General features: G+C 41.0%; 1 protein-coding gene across 2 annotated transcripts in view; it reads left to right on the top strand.

Annotated features, from left to right (window-relative positions):
* Nucleotides 1-20333, top strand: part of LOC124555307 (dynamin-binding protein-like) — a 215072-nt gene that overhangs the window by 76915 nt on the left and 117824 nt on the right. The gene's annotated exons all lie outside the window — the stretch shown is intronic.

Here is a 20333-nt window from a genome sequence, read left to right as displayed (position 1 = left end):
TTTGTTGTATTTAAAACAAAATTTTTTTACTGTTGTCATGGAAACTATCTCTTAGAATAGCACTGTGGAAATATATCAGTTTGTCATATTAGTAGAACCTGAATGATCAGTTACTTTCTGTTAAGTCTTGTTAATGCAGAATTGATTAAAATATACCTTACCTCCAATAAAGATGATAATGGATAGAGTTGGGTCATGCCTGTACATTGATGTTTTGTAAGTATTTTTGTTTCCATTTAGACAAATTCTGATATTTTTCCACTTACATCTGGTACATGTACATCACAATTATGGATAAATACACTGAGAAATAATTTTATCACCAACAGATAGGACCCATTTGTTCTCATTATTAAGTTTCATCTACATCACATACACATCCAGAGAGCTAGTTGTTTGCTGCAAACAGGACAAATGATTTAGAAATCATAGTGCATCCAGAACATTTTATCGCCACGTGAATAGTAGAAGAAAGAGAGTGTGTGTGTGTGTGTGTGTGTGTGTGTGTGTGTGTGTGTGTGTGTGTGTGTGTGTGTGTGTGTGTGTATATATATATATATATATATATATATATATATATATATATATCCCCACCCCCTGCCTCACAGATAGTTTCAGATTGATAAGGCAGTACAGAAATTTGCATTGTCATGTGTAGTAGTAGAAGTCCCTTAGGAACATTCAGTTTGTAAAAGTGTGAATAGGACTTAACATTCTCATTATGTGAATGTAGTCTGATATTGATTTGTTTTATTGCCAGGTTTATAAAGCTGTGTGAGTGTTAATTCCCCACACTTAACACTTTAGTGACCAAGCCTGAGTGTAGTAAAGGCAACAGCATTGTGTTCAAAATACCACACTAGAGTATACTGGTATGGCATAATCTTCTGGGCAGTTCACCACTGTTGGAAACAGTCTTTACAAGACAGAAAAAGGTTGTCTGAATTTTGTGTGGAGTGTCTCCAAGAACCTATGTCATAATTTGTTTAAGCAAATAGGGATAGTAACCACTCCTTCACAACATGTATTTTCAATCATGACATTCATGCTTCACAATCCTTCTCAATATGAAACAAATGAGTCAAACCATCATTACAACACAAGAAGGGAACACGACACACTGTGACCTTAAAAATTTGTCTCTGGTGCAAAAAGGCATAAAATACACATGCACAACAATCTGCAACAGATTTCCAATTAATATTAAGTGTCTACGACATAATAATATACCATTTAAAGCTAAGCTAAAGGAATTCTTGCTTGAAAAAAGTTTATATTCTCTAGAAGAATACTTTAGCAGAGGTGGAAAAGATAATTTCCCGTGTATTTCTGTGTATTCAGGCTTTACTGTATCTTGCTGCTTTAATTACATTAATTTGTGTTCTCAGCCACAGCCTTCATCCGTAAAACAGACACACACCATTCACACACAAGCAAGCACACCTTACGCACACACGGCAGCCAACTCCAGCATCTCGGGCTGGCATGTAACATCATGTGGGATGCAAGCAGCAATCTGGAGGGGGGCAGGGAAGGTGAAGGGATGGTGTACAAGTGGGGAGAGAGACAAACACTGTCTGGTGGAGTGTGCAGGAATTAGGATGCCAAAAGGTGCAGCGTCAGGAGGTTGTGGGGCAGGGAGGTGAGTGAAAAAGGAGCAAAACAGGATAGGAGCAGGGAAAGATGTGTGGATGCATTGGTAGAGGGCTGGACATAAACAACAGGGTGGGAGGTGAATATGAGAAGGAGATGATAGTACAGAGAGGATGTAAACTGTTGGGTGGAGAGTGTTGGGACAGTGTGTTACTGTAGGTTGAAGCCAGGATAATTACGGGAGCGGAGACTGTGTTGAGAGGATAACTTCCACCTGCGCAGTTCAGAAAAGCTGATGGTGGAGGGGAGGATCCAGATGGCTCAGGTAGTGAAGCAGCCATTGAAATCAAGTGTGCTGTGGTCAGCTGCATGTTGTGCCACAGGGTGGGCTTCTTTGCTCTGGGATTGAGTTTGGCAGTGACCCTTCATGCTGGTGGACAGCTGGTTGGTAGACATACCAATATAAAAATGATTGCAGCAGAGCTGGTAAATGACATATTTGGTTTCACAGGTGGCCCGGCCTCTGATGGAGCACAATAAACCTGTGACAGGACAGTAATAGGAAGTGCTGGGTGGGTGGATTGGGCATTTTTTGCACCTGGGTCTTCCACAAGGATATTGTCGCAGAAGAAGCTGAGTAGCACAGTCCCCATGGTGCCATGCCTGAACCCATGGATCTTGTAGTGGAATGTAAGAGAAGCATACCACTGAAAAATAACTTGGTCATCCCAGCCTCTGTTGTCTCGTTTAAGAATGGATTCGATGAATTGTGGATAGTTAACTGTCGCCGAGAACCGCAGATCCTTCCAAGATGCATGTGCGTAGCAAATGCTGAGCTGTTAATTGCCAAACAGCTGAGCATAATAGAAACCTCCCATGCCGAGTCTGTGGGCGAAATTGGCACTACCACTACGAGACAAGATCTTCTAGCTAGACTATCACCAGAGCTCACTAAGAAACAACAGAAGAAGCTACTTGCCATTCTTCAAGAGTTCTCTGATTGCTTCAATCCACAGGTGAAGAGCAAATTAGACAAATTGACAGTGAAGCACCGGATTAGCACTGGAGACCATCAACCAATAAGCCAGAGAGCATACCGTGTGTCAGTAATGGAACGTCGAATAATTCGCAACGAAGTAGAGAAAATGATGAAGAATGACATCATTCAGCCTTCGCAGAGCCCATGGTCGTCACCTGTGGTTCTCGTCAGGAAGAAGGATGGCAGTTGGCGCTTTTGTGTTGATACAGGAAGCTTAATAAGATAACTAAAAAGGACGTTTACCCCCTTCCACGAATTGACAATACACTAGATTGTCTGAAGGGAGCTAAGTTTTTCTCAACCATGGACATGTACTCGGGATACTGGCAAATTGAAGTAGATGAGGCTGATCGTGAGAAAACTGCATTCATCACGCCTGAGGGTCTGTTTGTGTAGTGCACCAGCAACTTTTGAATGGATGATGGATAATCTTCTAAGTCACCTAAAGTAGATGATATGTCTTTGTTATTTAGATGACATTACAGTGTTCTCAGAGACATTTGATGAACATGTAAAAAGACTGAGGGCTGTTCTTAAGCATCTCCAACAAGGTGGACTGAAACTTAATCCAAGAAAGTGCCTCTTTGGAGCAAAAGAAATCAAAATACTTGGACACCTCATGTCAAATGAAGGTGTGTGGCCAGACCCATAAAATGTGAGATCTATAATGGAATTTCCTATTCCTAAAAGTATTAGAGATATGAGAAGCTCCCCCAGATTATGTTCTTATTACAGCCGTTTAATCAAAGACTTTGTATCAAAGCCAGGCCACTCCAAGGTTGTTAAAAGCCGATGCTAATTTTATCTGGGGTGGTGCTCAACAAGATTCTTTCGACGTACTGCTAAAGGCTCAGACGACTGACCCTGTGCTTGGTCTGTATGATGAGAGAGCACCTATAGAACTACACACAGATGCCAGTGGGTATGGGATCGGTGCTGCTCTGGTGAAAATTTCAGCTGGAAAAGAGAAGGTTATAGCCTATGCTTCTAGGACACTTACAAAAGCCGAGAGAAACTACTCAACTACAGAAAGAGAATGTCTTGCTGTGATCTGGGCCATGTGCAAATTTCGACAGTATCTCTAAGGAAGGCCATTCAAAGTTGTTACAGACAATCATTCACTTTGTTGGTTGACAGGTTTTAAGGATCCAACAGGACAACTCACCAGGTGGGCACTACATCTTCATGGGTATGAAATTACCATAATGTACAAAAGTGGAAGAAAACACCAAGATGCCGCCTGTTTCTCAAGAAACCCTGTGCAAGACCATCAAGACTTTGATGAAGATAGTGACTGTCTCGCTGCACTCCAGGATCCCTCTGCTGAGCAGGAGGAGGACACCAAGATATCTCAAATTATGCTCACCTTAAATCGGTCAGAGGATGTGAAAGGACAATTTAAGGTAGTTAATGGATTACTATGCACGAAAAACTTTGATCCTTTTGGAAAGAGGTGGCTACCAGTGATTCCTAAACACATGCGCTTAAATGTTCATCAGAAATTCCATGACACATCTGAGAATTTATTAAGATGTATGGTAGGATCCACAAGAGATTTTTCTGGCCAGGTTTATTTAGGACTGTCCGTCACTATGTGTTGCACTGTTGAGAGTGCCAGAGGAGAAAGGCAGTTCCTCAGAAATCACCTGGCCGACTCATACCAATTCCACCAGCCGAAACGCCTTTCCAGCGTGTTGGGATTGATCTCCTCGGACGATTTCCAATGTCTGCTAGTGGCAATAGATGGATTATTGTTTGCACTGATTTTCTGACATGCTATGTCATTACAAAAACAATGAAAACAGCTAAAGCATTCGAGGTCATCAAATTCATTGTGGAAGACATTGTATTAAAACAACGTGCCCCAAGGTCATTAATTATGGATCAAGGGAAAGTTTTTCATTCGAACCTTGTGACAGAGGTAAACTGTCGATGCAGCATTACTCAATTACTCATCACATAAAGACTGCCTACCAGCCACAAACTAACGGGCTTACTGAATACAGAGCAACTGGGATGAGGTGCTACCCTTCGTGACGTTCGCCTACAGCACCACCAAACAAGACATCACGGGATTTACCCTATTTTTCCTGGTGCATTTATGTGAGGCAACTAAGACGATGGACACTGTTTTTCCATTACATCCTGATGACATGAACGATGACTATATCGGTCAGGTGTTAACCAGAGCTGAGGAAGCTCGGCAGTTAGCTCAACTCCACACGCTGCAGGCTCAAGAAAACGATCGCCGAAGGTATGACTTGAGCCACCGCCCTGTTGTCTACCAGCCTGATGACCTCGTCTGGATCTTCACTCCTGTTTGGAAGGTTGGTCTCTCTGAGAAGCTCCTCAGGTGCTACTTTGGACCTTATAAGGTTATAAAACAGTTGTCTGATGTTACTTATGAAGTTGAAGATTTCGACTCCGACACAAGACAATGAAAGATAGAGATGCGGTCCATGTCCTTTGAATGAAACCCTATAAGGATCCTGCAACCCAGGATAAATTCGAAACTGTCCATATGGATGCCCAAGAATTTCAAACAATGTACCCCCTGTATCTGTTGGCTCTCATGTGCAGTGTTTATTTCCTGTGGGCTTTAGTACTCAGAATGGAAATGAATATAATTGGTTTTCCTGAGATTTATTGATACAGAATTTACTACGAACCATTTCAGAACATCTACAAATAAGTGGTTGGCATTTAACTCTAGGTCAGTGGAAGTATATTAAAAGTGTTAAGTCAATTATTATTCACAAAGTAGTTACAAAATTTTATTGTTATCAAATAGGAACCTTAAAAGAACATCATTTTTTGACATAGTCTCCTTGCATTTCAACGCGCTTGGTCCATCGTTGTACAAGCTTCCTGATGCCCTCATAAAAGAAGGTTCTCTGTTGAGCTGCGAGCCAGGAATGCACCACTTCTTTCACTGCTTCATCAGAGGCAAATCGACGGCCCCTTAATGTCTGTTTGCATGGACCAAACAAGTGATAAAAGGGGCAAGATCGGGATTGTATGGAGGATGATCCAGTACTTCAAATTTGAGTTTCTGGAGCATTTCAGCAGTGTGGGCAGCAGTATGGGGACGGGCATTGTCGTGCAACAACACCACACCTTTGGACAGCAATCCTTGGCGTTTGCTTCGAATTGCAGGCTTTAGCCTGGCAGTAAGCATCTCACTGTAATGTAGAGTGTTTATTGTTGTGCCCCCTTTCCCCATAATTTTCTGGTACTGGACCTAGTGCAACCCAAAAAACCGTAAGCATCAGTTTTCCTGCGGACACTTGGGTCTTGAACTTTTTCTTGCATGGCGAATTTTGATGTTTCCATTCCACACTGTGCTCTTTACTCTCCAGCTCGTGATGGATCCATGTTTCATCACCAGTAATGATCCTGTCTAAGTAGTTGTCCCCTTCATTACCATAGCAATCCAAATGTTTTTTTGCAAATCTCCAAGCGTGTTTGTTTATGCAACTTTGTGAGTTGATTTGGGACACATCTTGCACAAACTTTATTAAATCCAAGTCTGTTGTGGATGACTTTGTAGGCAGAACCATGACTGATTTGCAGACAATGTGCCACTTTGTCAATAGTTAATCATCTGTCTAAGAGAATCATTTCACGTGAACACTCAATGGTTTCTTCGTTTGTGGTGGTAAAAGGTTGTCCGGCTCTTTCATTGTGCTAACACTTGTGCGACCATTTCATAATTTACAAGCCATTTGTAGACACTCCGTTGTGGCAAAACACTGTTCCCGTACTGTACCAAAAGTCTTCGATAGTTTCGGCCCCTGATATGTGTTCTGACCACAAAAAAACAGATCACTGAATGTTGCTCTTCTTTGGAGCAAATAGACAGTGGAGCAGCCATGATTAACAGCATGGCAGTGATAACGAAACTAACCTAGCAGCTTGAAAATTGCAAAGATAGAACAACAAATAAACAAAGCATGCATCATCAACGTAAAATGACAGTACTACCAAAATAAACAAAAATATAACTAAATTGCGGATAATAATTGACTTACCCTCGTACAATACTTATGTCATCTGCAAACATTGTAGAGTTAGGTACTTTGTCTGAGAACAGAAGTAGGTCATTAATACATATGAGAAATAGCAGGGAACTGAGGACAAAACCTCCTGGAAGTCCATAATGTACTGTTCCCCTGTTGGACTCTGCCCCTCCTACCTGCATGTGTTACCATCTAACACTATTTTCTGTTGTCCATAGAATTTGAGCCAGTTGTCCATTTGCCCTTGGATGCTGTAGTGGCATGTTTTTTTCTGTAAGTATTCTATAAGTGACACAGTCGAAGGCCTTAGACAGGTTACAAAATATGCCAGCAGGCCATGTTTTCTAGTCAGGGCATTCCAGAACATTATTGATAAATGAAAATATAGCTTTGGTTGTGCAGATACTTTCCTCTGAATCAAAACTGGGTTTTACTAATTATTGCAAAGTTGACAGTGACAGTCCTGGCTCATATTAATTTTTTGAGGACTTTAGAAAATGTAGTAGTAGTAGTAGTAGTAGTAGTAGTAGTGGAAGAAGGGGGGGGGGGGCGGCGGGAGAGAGGGAGAGAGGGAGGGGGGGGGAGAGAGAGAGAGAGAGAGAGAGAGAGAGAGAGAGAGAGAGAGGGGGGGGGGGGGGAAGGGAGGGGAGGGGACAATAGTTTGTAACATCCGAGGCATCATTTTTGTTGTTGAGGATCTTTAAAATGGCATATTTCATCCTGTCGGGGAAGATACCTTGTTTGAGAGAGCCATTGAATATATGAGCTAGGACTTTACTGAACTGATTACTTCAAGCTTTTAGCAATTTGCTGGAAATATTGTCGACACCAGTCAAATTTTTACTTCTTAAAGAACTTATGTTTTTTCTTACTTCCTGTACTGTTATACCTATCTCCTCTAAAGAATTTGGGGAATTATCTTTCAGTGTCCTTATGACATGTTATAAGGAGGCATTATGTTGTGTTTTTTCAGCAGCACTTACAGTGCTCATTAAAATGTTTTGCCACATTCTTGTTCTTGTACCTGTCTACCTCCATTGTTGCGAACAATGTTTTGGGTCATATTGGGGCAGTTGCACCCCTAATCACTTCCCATACAGTTTTGATTTTTTTACTAGATTTATTAATTTTGGAGCTTAGATATAAACTTTTTGACTTTTGAATAACTTCACTTAATATTTTGCAATGTTTTTGTAGTGAATTAATTGGTTGGGATTGTCTGAATTTTTTGATGCAATTTACAGTTCTCATTTCTTTTCACATGAAATCTTAATACCAGTGGTTATCCAGGGATTTTTGGTGAGTTTCTGGGCTTTGGTCTTACATATCCTTTTTGGGAAGCTACTTACATACATTAGTGCCACTTCATTACTGAAAAGATTGTACTTGGAACTGACATTATCTAAATTACACACTGATCTCCGGTCTAAGTCTTGGAGATGTGATGTAAAAATTTGGATAGTTTAATCAATAATTATCCTAGCTATTTTCCAGAGGGGCCACTTTCATTCTTGTGGCTATTTGCATTGTTAATAGTGAGTCTTTGTTCATCATAGTCAGAGAGACCATTCAGGACTTGTCTGGTATCACCTATTATGGTCTGATTTATGAATATATCATCAATTAGTGTGCTTGTAAATGATGTTATTCTAGTAGGGAAACTAACTACAGAAGCAAGATTATATGTGGACATCAAATTGTCTAGGTCTTCTCTGTCTCTGGAATGTGTTAGGTTTGCTCTGAAATCCCCAAGCACTGCCACATGCCTTCTCTATTCGAATATGTATATTAGGAGAGCATTTAACTGCTTGAAAAAGAGACTAGAGTTAACTGAAGGTGCTGTGTATGCTGCTACTACTGATGTCTGAGAATTATTTAAAGACAATTCCATCTCTCACACTTCCAGATGTCATTTTAAACAATAATTCTGCACATCAATTGCTCTACATATGACATTGTTTTTAACATAGATGGCAACATCACCTTTTTCTTTATATTTTGTACATTGCTAAGTAATAATTATTTATCACAAGTTTTTCTCTACTAGAATTACTATCGTGCTCACTGAAGCACAGAACATGGGCATAGTCTACACTTTGTGGCTCATGGACATTGACTATAATTTCATTGATCTTACTGCAGATGTGTGTAATGTTTTGGCAATAAATTTGAAGTTTTTGTTTTGCAGAAGCAGTTATACAGTTTGCCCTAAAAAAGAAGTTTGAGTTGAAGGTATGGGCAAGGTATTATTCACCACCCATTTTTCCAAGTTGGTCTGTTTCCACACACTGAAAGATTGGAAAGAAGCAATTTTATCTTGATATTTTTTTCCACCAGCAAATTGTCCAGTGCAGTCTGTCTACACTCATTCCTCCAGTTTTGTTGTGTTGTGGTGCACAAATATGATTGTCCTGAGCTCTCGTTGTTCCTTGTATTTGTAATGATGTCACAAAATACTGTATCCCCCACAGACAATGTCTGAATTTGTTGTTACATAATTATATCAAAAAGTTGTTAATGTGGCAGTAATATGCCATTTTGAGTGTGTTCCAACATTCTTTCAGAAATGATCATGATTCCCTTTCTGCACCATGCAACACGTTGCTTCCATAAATAACCCCCTGGTCTTCATCTCTGCATGTCTTACACTGACACAGTGATTTATGGAGCAACTTTGAATTACATTCTAACTTTAAACAGGTGTATTAGTAAATTTCATATACTCAAAACACATTATGCAGTTCTCCTTAGTATTTACATTCTATTTTCCTCCCTGATCTGAAGATGTCCATACAAGGATGGAGCCAGTCTCTTTTTATTAAAATTTCATAAGATGATCAATGTTGAGAATAAAATAGTTTTTACATATTGTTTTAGATGATGAAACAAAAACGACAATTAAGTGAGCTCACTACACACGTAATTTATGTCTTTGCACAACTATTTATGTAGAGTAATTCCTGAGATTGGTCATAATATATAGACACAAAAATCCAGTGAGGGAGTTTAATTTATAATATGTTGATTTATGTCATTTTTGTAAGCTAGCTTACAACTCCAAGACTTGAGTCATACCAGGCCTGAGGTGACTGAAAAAGTTTTGCAGGGTTCTTAACAATTAAAACCTTCCTTCACATTAATGTAGTGTGGACTGATGTGTTGTGCATTGTGATGATGGATACAAGCATTGTCCATTTCTGGGTGGACACAAACGATTTTTTGTTTTGATTGTACAGCTACCTGGACATAGAAACCTATGTTTACTGGTTGTCTGCTCTGAACAGACTCTGTTAATGAGTTCAGCATAGTAAAAAAAAAAAATAGTTTTTTACTTGTGATTTGTTCATTCACGTCTGTTGAGTTGCAGCAGAACTGAAGTGCGCATCTCGGAACTCTGGCTTCCCTCATTTCAGTTTTTATCGTCAATTTTTACTAACTGAAGAAAATTGTGTTTGTTTATGTAATGTGTGTTCAGTTTGCATGACAACTCGGATATGCATGTTCTTCTAGTCAGTAGTTGAAACTTTGGAAAAAAGCATTTCACAATTATTTTTCAGGTGCAGATGTTCAGATATAATGCAACACACAATAGTCACAGGCAGTTCAACAATAGTAACAATCATCCTCAAATTGATCAAATTACACATCTTTTACTTGTCATATTCATAGGACCAATGGCTATTTTGAGATTTATGCAGATTGTTGTTAGTCTTCAATTTGTTCTCATCCATTCTCGAAGACATTATACGAATGCAAAACTAGAGCAAGTGGGAGATATTACTTTGTTCAGGGCTTGCTATAACATTTCATATATTTATGTGGCAATTATTCCAAATTCCATGTAAGACATCATGTAACACCGGTTAATAGTGCATTGCAATTTCACACTGAAATAGCCCATTATTTAAATAGTGATCTTCACTGTGAGAAAGCTTTGAGATTACTCTAGTTTCACAGCATGCTTCACATCCCTCAGCACTTGTCCAAACCAATAAATTTGTCCACCAAATTCCTGGTGATCAAAATAAAATACACTGTCATTGCTTGTTTAACACATGGTGTGTGTCATTGTATGCTGCCCTTCCAAAGATTTTTGAGAAGACTGATGACAATATTGCTATTAACTTCTCATTTAATCTTGCTCAGCCTTTCTTTGTTTGCAGGAAAGATGGTACATGCATGCAAAGATTCAGGCTTATTGCCCTTCAGAAAAATCATGTCCCAAGGTTATTTATTTATGACAATACAGATAGATGTGTCTCATACTTTGGGTGTGGGCAGCCTGTGGGACATGATTTTCAGCATCCACTGTGCATCGAATGTTAACAGTGTCTGAAAGTCATTCTTTAAAGTGTTCCTGTAAGATGAGGAAAAAGAAATAATTGGCAACGGCAAGGTTTAGTGAATAGAAACTGATACACAGTTATGATTGTATGGGTCATTATCATGCAACAGACACAAAGATCCATTTGCCAATAGTGTGGGTCCACATGTCTGACTTTCAGGAGGTGATCAAATGTGTTAACATAGATGACTGCATACAGTGGTTTGCATTTTGGTAGTTATTGTCTATGAATGATCGCTTCAGCATGAAAGACGGTAATCAACAGTGTCTTGTATTTCTGGGTTTAGGTGACTCTTACTCTGCAGTTCTATACAGAACCTCTTCCATTCTGTAATGTACCTCAGACACCACAACTTGTAGCTCACAACAATTTTTACAAGGAAGATAGGGCCATTATCCACTGTGTGAGTAAAGACTCTGCACATCCAGCATTTGAATGTCAGCTGCAGACCTGCACTAAACATCATGGATGGAAGCTTTTGTGTCACTGATTCACTTTGTACACCCCCCCCCCCCCCCCCCCCCCCCTCCCGTCGCACACACACATTGCAGTATGTAATATTTCTGTCTCATTTTCCCTGGTTTGAGGCACAATTTCATGTTCCTACAGTGCTACATTTCAACCTTAACACTAACAGAGTTGCAGTACATCTTACTTCCAAAAGTCAGAAACTGAAACTATATTGTATATCTAGATGACCTTACAGAGGCCTTACAGAGGATGACTGATTGACTGACTGACCTGGAACCTGTTATGCACTGAAGGGACAAATAAACTGGTATAGACATATGTATTCAAATACAGAGATACGTAAACAGGCAGAATACAGTGCTGCTGTCAGCAAAGCCTATATAAGACAACAAGTGTCTGGCACAGTTTGTTCGATTGGTTACTGCTGCTATAATGGCATGTTATCCAGGTTTAAGTGAGTTTGAATGTGATGTTATAGTTGGTGCATAAGTGGTGGGACACACAATTTCTGAGGTAGCGATGAAGTGGGGATTTTCCTGGTTCACCATTTCATGAGTGTACCGTGAATATCAGGAATCCGGTAAAACGTCAAATCTCCGACATCGCTGTGGCCAGGAAAAGATCCTGCAAGAATGCGACCAATGATGACTGAAGAGAATTGTTTGACATGGCAGAAGTGCAACCCTTCCACAAATTGCTGCACATTTCAATGCTGGGCCATCAACAAGTGTCAGCGTACGAATCATTCAATGAAACCTCATTGATATCGGCTTTCAGAGCCGAAGGCCCACTTGTGTAACCTTGATGACTGTAAGACACAAAGCTTTACGCCTCGCCTAGACCTGTCAACACCGACATTGGACTGTTGATGACTGGAAACATGTTTCCTGATCGGACGCATCTTGTTTCAGATTGTATCAAGCGGATGGATGTGTTCGGGTATGGAGACAACCTAATTATCCATGAACCCTGCATGTCAGCAGGAGACTGTTCAAGCTGGTGGAGGCTCTGTAATGGTGTGGGACACCGCTGCTGTCACATTGTTGTCCTGGAGGGACGTTGGTCAGTGTGCGATTGGCTGACCTCCTTTGACAGCTTTCTCTTCTCTGTCATTTCTGACTGGCATGCCAGCACTGACTTTATGCCATAACATTCCTACCCCCCCCCCCCCCCCCCCCCCAACTCCAAAGTGATGGACTGTCGTCGTGTATGGAGCACAACAACAGGGGAGGAAGGCAGGAGTGTGGATGCTCTGATAGACCAGAAGCCGTGGCTGCAGGGGACGTCAGACTTTCGGTCATACGCTGCCATGTGGCCTTCACTCTGGTGTAACCATCCGGTGGAAAATCCCCAGAAGAGTACGCGTTCACATCCTGAGGCCCATACCGAGATGTAGAAGCCATGGCCACTGCGGTGTGGGTGGGTCCAGCTCCATCGGTAGGATGAGAGGATACAGAGGAGGCGAAGGCTCCATCTCCATGTTATCATCCTGTGGCGTCATGATGACACCCTCTGGTGGCTGCTGTGGCCGTGCTGTCCTCAGGATCCGTGAATCTGGGGGAAGAGATACAGAAGAATCACTGTGCACATAACAGTGACAAATTTGATTGTGATGTCGGCGCTGCAATCTGTCTGGGCCTGAAATGAGATACATACACGTGCCAAGTTGAGGAAGGATCTTGCCTTGTGCCCACCATCTGCTGCCACTAAAAACCCTGAAAAACACAATATCATGTGGTGTAAAGCGATACTTGTGGCCTTCTTTCGGCGCTGGACGTGGGGGAGAATGGAGCAGGTGGAGCAGTGTCCGAAGGCGGCGGTGGTAAAGCAATGCAGTTGGCGATAGTCCATCTCATGGATGCGAACAATATGAAGTGACAAACAGGTGCAATGCTTGATCCCTGGTGTGTGCAGTGTGAAGTTTGGCCATCTGCTGCTTGAAGGTTCTGACAAAACGTTCTGCTTTGCCATTTGACTGGGGATGGAACGGAGCACAAGTTAGGTGCTGTATGCCATTGCGCTCACAGATTGTTTCAGATTCATTTGACATGAACTGAGGGCCGTTGTCTGACATTATGACTTCAGGTAAACCTTTGAGGTAAAAAACAGAGGACGACATCTGAACTGTGCTAAGTGACATTGTCGAGTTCATTGGCAGAACAAAAGGAAACTTGCCGTAAGAGTCCACACAATAAACCAACAAATGTTCCAAAAAGAACCCACAAAGTCTGTGCACTGTTGCCATGGTGACTGCGACTTAGGCCAAGCAGAGAATTTCTGTTGCGGAGTGGACTGATTTTCCACTCATGCATGACACTGTGACATCATCTGTTCTATTTGGGTGTCCATGCCCTACCAGTTACAGTGTCAGTGCGCTAACGGTTTTATACTAACAATCCCCAAGTGTCCTTGGTGAAGTAAGTGCAACACTGCTTTTTGCAAATCTTTGGGGATCAACACACGTGACTGTCCACTGTCATTTTGAACAGGAATCACACCTTGCCGTATAGCGAGGCTATGCCAATGTGCAAAGTATCAGTGCACTACAGAGTTCTTCATGCTAAGCAATGAGTAAGTCCAAGATGTGCAAAAGTATTTTAGCAAAATGTTCAAATCTGAATCAGCTTCTGTGGCCTGTGGAATTTTCCTATAGTTCAGAGGAAAGGATTGAAGCAATTCAGAATCGTGAGCATCGATGTGACAAGAAGTCTGTATCAGGGCCAGTCAGAAGATGTGAAAGTGCGTTCACATTACCATACTGAGCTGTCGGACGATATACAATCTCGTATTGGTATTGAGACAACAACAAAGCCCATCTTTGCAATTTTTGGGCAGTTCGTACAGGAACCGTCTTCATCAGATGAAACGAGGACTGCAATGGCTTGTGATCTGTTACTAAATAGAATTTTCTGCCATACAAATAGTGGTGGAATTTGGTGACACCATACTTAATAGCCAATGCCTCTTTCTATATTTGTGAATAGTTACACTGAGCTTTGTACAACACTTTTGATGTGAAAGCAGTAGGCCTGTCTTTATCACCAAATCTGTGCAAAAGCACTGCACTGATTCTGAAAGAGGTAGCGTCAACTTGAAACACAACTGGTTTGTCATGATCAAAGTGAACCAAGCATTGGTTCAATGCATCTTTAAGTATTTCAAAAGCTTCTTGGCACTCATCTATCCAAACAAAGGAGACGTTCTTGCGACACAAGTGATGCAATGGAGCTGCAATTTGTGCAGCATTCGGTATAACAGTTCATTTTTCCATAAGACCGACTGCAGTTCTGTGACATTGCAAGGAACTGGCAGGTCACATATGGCTAGTAAATGTGACTGAAGAGGATGTACATCCTGACTATTCATGACATGACCAAGATACTGCAACTCAGGTTTAAGAAAATCACTCTTGTCCAAACTACACTTTAGTACTGCATTAGAAACACACAAAACAAAGCACAAAAATTTGAAATGTGTTCTTCAGGTGTACGACCTGCTACGACAATATCGTCCAAATAATTTGAACACTTTGGTACTTGAGCAGTCAGCTGTTCCAAATACCATCAGAAAATGGCAGGTGCAGAAGCACTACAGAAAGGCAAGCACAAATGTTTAAACAAGCCCAAATCAGTGTTCACAACACACACAGTTTGAGATTCTTCATCTAATGGTATTTGAAGATATGTGTTGCACAAGCCAGTTTTTGAGAAGTAGTGACTAGTGCCTAATCTGTCCTTGAGATCCTCTGGGTGTGGCAATGGATAAGTATAAATCACAGTTTGTGGGTTGATTGTAGACTTAGTCAACACAGAGGCGAATGCGACCTGAAGGTTTGGGGAGGAAAACCAGTGGACTTAACCATTGACTAGCTAGTATGGGCACAATAGCTCCACTATCTTTCAATTCTTTATGTTCAGCAGCTACTTTGTCCCATAATGCAATGGGAACAGTTCTGGCCCGGCAAAATTTTGTTTGAGCGTTGTCTTTCAGCATAAGATGTGCAACAAAATTTTTAGCCTTGCTTAAACCTTCAGAAAAGAGTTCAGGGAATTCTTTCAGCAAGCTAGCTACACACTCTTTGGCACTGAATGCAGTCACAAACAACAAATTATGCTGAATTTGAAAGCCAAACAAATAAAATGAATCAAATATGTTCTACAGTCATGGATTGTAGCATGGTGAAAGTCACGGTTCGCATATGTGAGCGATACATGGCTGGCAAAATACATTTTCCGAGAACGGGAATGTCTTGGCCATTATAAGCCATCAGGTGCTTGCTAGTTTTAGACAGGCATGGGGAGCCTAACAATTCATATGTGTAACTATTCAGCAGTGTAACAATGGCAACTGAGATTTCACACGTCTTCCAGCTAGATGCAAATGAACAAAACTTTGTTGGACTGGCATAGCACTGAAGAAACATTTTGCTTGCTAGTTTTGCTAATGCCTGCAGCGGGCTTTGAATACACTGCATTGATTACATGGACCTTGTGACTAGATTTTTGTGAGTGGTCAGAATTGTTATGTTTGTTCCGTTGCAAACATATGGATTGTACGTGACCGTTCTTGCCACAAGCGTAACACTGTGCTTGTCTAGACGGGCAATCTTGGTGTTCATGCCATGAATAACACCTAGGGCATGACTTAATTCTATTCACTGATGGAGGTGCCTGTTTAGATAACTGTTTACGTGGCTTTGGGCGTGCGTGCTGTTGCTGCTTACTGGACCAGTTGTGAGCAAAGGATGACTCAACCTGACAAATTGGTGGCTCCTCAAATTTATTGGCCGTACAGCATCTGAATCATACTGATTTAGAATTTGCACTACATGATAAAATGATGAATCTGACTGTTTCAAAATCTGTTCTCTAAGTTTGACATCGGTTACATTGTACACAATCACATCACGCAACATACCTTCTGAATATAAAGAACCGCAAGCACATTTGAATTTGCATTATGTCATCATACCACGCAAATCTGTTACCCACTCATGATAAGTTTGTTCTGACCTTCTCTTCCAAGCTGGCCGGTGTGGCTGAGCGGTTCTAGGCGCTTCAGTTTGGAACCGCGCAACCGCTGCGGTCGCAGGCTCGAATCCTGCCTCAGGCATGGATGTATGTGATGTCCTTAGGTTAGTTAGGTTTAAGTATTTCTAAGTTCTAGGGGACTGATGCCCTCAGATGTTAAGTCCCATAGTGCTCAGAGCCATTTGAACCATTTTTTTTTTTCTTCCAATGAAAGAATTGGTACCTAGCTGCCACCAGATTCACTTTTTGGTCATAATAGTTAGAGAAACTACAACCAGAACATAGGAAAGTTCACTCAGAGTGGCATTTGGGAACAATTTCTGAATGAGACAGAAGATTGCTCTTCCTACTGTTGACAAAAAGTAATGTAGTTTCACAGTAACTGATACTTTGTGAGCAATGATGTGGGCTTCAGACTGTTGCAACCACTCAAGCCATTCCTCTTATTTTTTGCTAAACTGGTGAAAAGGTGGTCACATTGCATTTGTTGCTTGGTTGTCCAATAACTGCTGTACTGTGTTTAGAAGGGTTGCAATCTTCTGCGTGTGAAACTGAAACATCTGTGTTAGCTGCACTGCATCTATCATTTGCAGTTCAGGTGCCTGAGCAGCAGGTGGGAGAGGTGGGTTGCACATTTTGGAGTAGACAATACAAGCAATAAAAATAAACACACAAGAAGAAAATGTCTTCAGTGCCCACCTGAGAACATTGAATAGAAAAAACACTATAAGAGTCACTGTTAAAACATGTAAACACACCCTTACAAAGAAAAGACAAGGTAGAATTAAGGCACCAGCAAAACACACAAGCCCATGACAAAACAAAACAGTGACAATCTGTGGCCACTGTTTCTCTGGGTTCGAAACTTTTCTAACAGGTTGTCGCTATGTTATTCCTCCTGTATCGTCAATGTCATGTTATTTGTACATCTCGTTGCCATGTTGTTGTGGCTAGGAATCCTGCATACTCAGTTCACTGGACAATCAATCAAACAACTCATATTAATGACTTTTATTACAACAAGACAAGTACAAATACTTAACTTAGATCTGAGAATTCTTCTTGTCCTTTATACATCATTATCCACAAGTGAAATTACACAGATGTGCCGGAAGCAAGAGTCTGTCAACTGAACTGCAGTCACTGCTGATTTCTAACTGTGCTACAGAGAGAATGCTAATGAAGAGGCTACAATGTGATGCCTAATGAAGTGGCTAACGTTGAAGCTGTTATTGAAGTGGCTACCACCAGGCGGGCGTGGCGCTTATGTTGTCTTCACCTAGGATCTGCTGCTGTCACGTTGTCGTCCTGGAGGGAGGTCAGTCAGCATGCGCATGACTGACCTCTTTTCATGGTCTTCTCTTCTCTGTCATTCCCAACTGGCATGCTGGCGCTGACTTTAAACTGTAACATCAAGAATGAGAAAAAGAATAACACAGACTGAAAATGAGATAAGAGGTGATATGCCATGAGTTAGTCACAAATACGCATAAATGGCAACACATTTTCAGAAGATAAAGCTTAAAATTGCTCAGCAGATCAACAATTTCATTCCAAAGTGGTTCCCTAAAATAACAGAAAACCACATATAGAGTGGTACAAAATAGGTTTTAGAAATTATTTGTGTACTGTGGTTTAATTGTAGGCCATAAATGATTCTCCTCATGATATAGTTGTATTGCAGCTCTGAAAATTCTATAGCTCACTCACCAATATCTCAGTTCACATTTTAGACTGGAATTAGTAACATTGGAATAGTGCGTGTTGATCGTAGAGACATTTTACACAAATCCTGACTAATCAGTGTGGTGAGACACGCATTCAAGAGCACACTGCTCCAAGAACAACCCCACCCGAAATGACCACTGCTCAGTGAGATTACAGTAAAGAATGGAAGTAAGATTGTGATGAAAAAATTTAAGCATCCTCCAATACAGATTTTGTATGTTTTCCCTGTTCTTTTAACAGGTTGATAAATTGTTTTGAAAAGACCGGACTCCCACATTATTCCAGGAAGGGTCATTCACGATGACCATCCTCGGTTTTAGCACTGGGGGGTGTGGAACTAGTGCAAACCTTATTCAATGAGGAGCCCACTGCATCAACAAGACATGCAGTCCAGCAACTCAAGTTTTCACAACAGTCTCTCCAGAGGATAATGAAAAGGAAACTTTATCTTTCCCCTAACAAAATTCAATGGTACCAATCTTTGAAGGACAGGGATATGGAGCTTTGATACTCTTTCGGAAATGAGATGATTCAGGCCTTTGAAAATGGGACAGTTGATACAGGTCATATCTGTTGTAGTGATGAGGAATGCTTCCATCTCCATGGGTTCATCAACAAATAGAACTGGCACTACTGGGCTGTTGCAAGCCACATCTTCAAACTGCTACTCTACGTCATCAACAAAAAGTCACTATTTGGTGCACAACCAGTACACAGTGTATTATTGTGTCCATTTTTATTGATGGACCTGTCACAGAAGACAAATACAGACAGGTACTGGAACATAAATTTGTACCAGCTGCACAACACAACCAAATCCTCCAAAACTAATGGTTTGTGCAGGATGGAACACATCCAAGCTGTAAAGCAGATGTGTCAGATTTCTTGTAGAGTCAAGGATCAGATCATTGCCCAGGACACCTTAGCATTCACTGGAGTGGCCCCCTTTAGTCCTGATCTCAACTTATGTAATTATTTTTAATGGGGTTATATGAATGACAATCGTCAAAGATGCAGCTACAACACTCAGAGATGTTGGTTCTGCAGTGTCAAAAAAGATTGATGCAGTCTAAAATAATGTTCTTCAGAGAGTCATCACAGAATTTAGTTCGAGGCTCTACTCACACATTGCTGCAGAAGGAAAACCCTTTGAAGACCTTCTGTATTGATTTTCAGATTGTCTGCTATAGCATAAATACAGTAATAAGAATCTGTCACCCCATGTTTTGTTATAGTAGAGAAAAACTTACTGAGACCTATTTTATGCCCCTTGTATGCACCAGAAAGCAGGAATTAAGCAGTTATGTGCAGCACACAGGGCAGGAGATATGGGGGACAAATTAAGAGAAGATGGAACATCAGATATAAAAAGCCCACAAGAGCATGGAAATATTTTGCCAAGGCAACTAGGAACTGACTACAGAAAATGTAGGCATGGAAAGCATAATGATGTACATCTAGAAACAGTTTTTCACCTCTTCACCCCCAAGAAAATTATCATATTTGTAAGAGGGAAACAAAACAGAAACAGTATATGTTAAGAAGTGTATGGCAGACAATATATTTTCAAAATTATTAGAGCATACAGTATAAAATCAAATGTAATTCTGGAGTGTACTCTTCTGTCCTGCATTTATCCTCTCTTTCTTTCCTCTCCCATGCCCAACCTCTTATTTTTCCTATCTCATAACCCATTATGAAGAGGGAGAGGAGAGTGGAGGTGACCTCTTCCGTGTGTGCGCGTGCCCACTCACCCCCCCCCCCCCCCCCTCACACACACACACACACACACACACACACACACACACACACACACACACACACACAGTGGACATATAAGTAGTACATGCACTGTCTGATCAAAAGGACCCAGACACCCTGTGCAATGTGGAACTGACCACTAGATGTCAAGAGAGGCAGACATGCCAGTATAAAAGGAGTGTGGAGAGTATTGTGTTGTCGTAGTAAAAGCAGTAAAAGCGGAATAGGTTTTTTGGAACTCAGTGACTTTGAACATGGACTAGCCATTGGATGTCACTTTAGTGACAAATCCATCGGTCATTTGAGCTGTTCTAAAGCTGCGCAAGTCAGCCGTTGGTGATGTGAT

Source organism: Schistocerca americana, chromosome X (assembly GCF_021461395.2).
Source record: "Schistocerca americana isolate TAMUIC-IGC-003095 chromosome X, iqSchAmer2.1, whole genome shotgun sequence".
Taxonomy (NCBI): domain Eukaryota; kingdom Metazoa; phylum Arthropoda; class Insecta; order Orthoptera; family Acrididae; genus Schistocerca; species Schistocerca americana.
The sequence above is the reverse complement of the archived record's forward strand: the minus strand, read 5'-3'. Positions and strand labels throughout refer to the sequence as shown.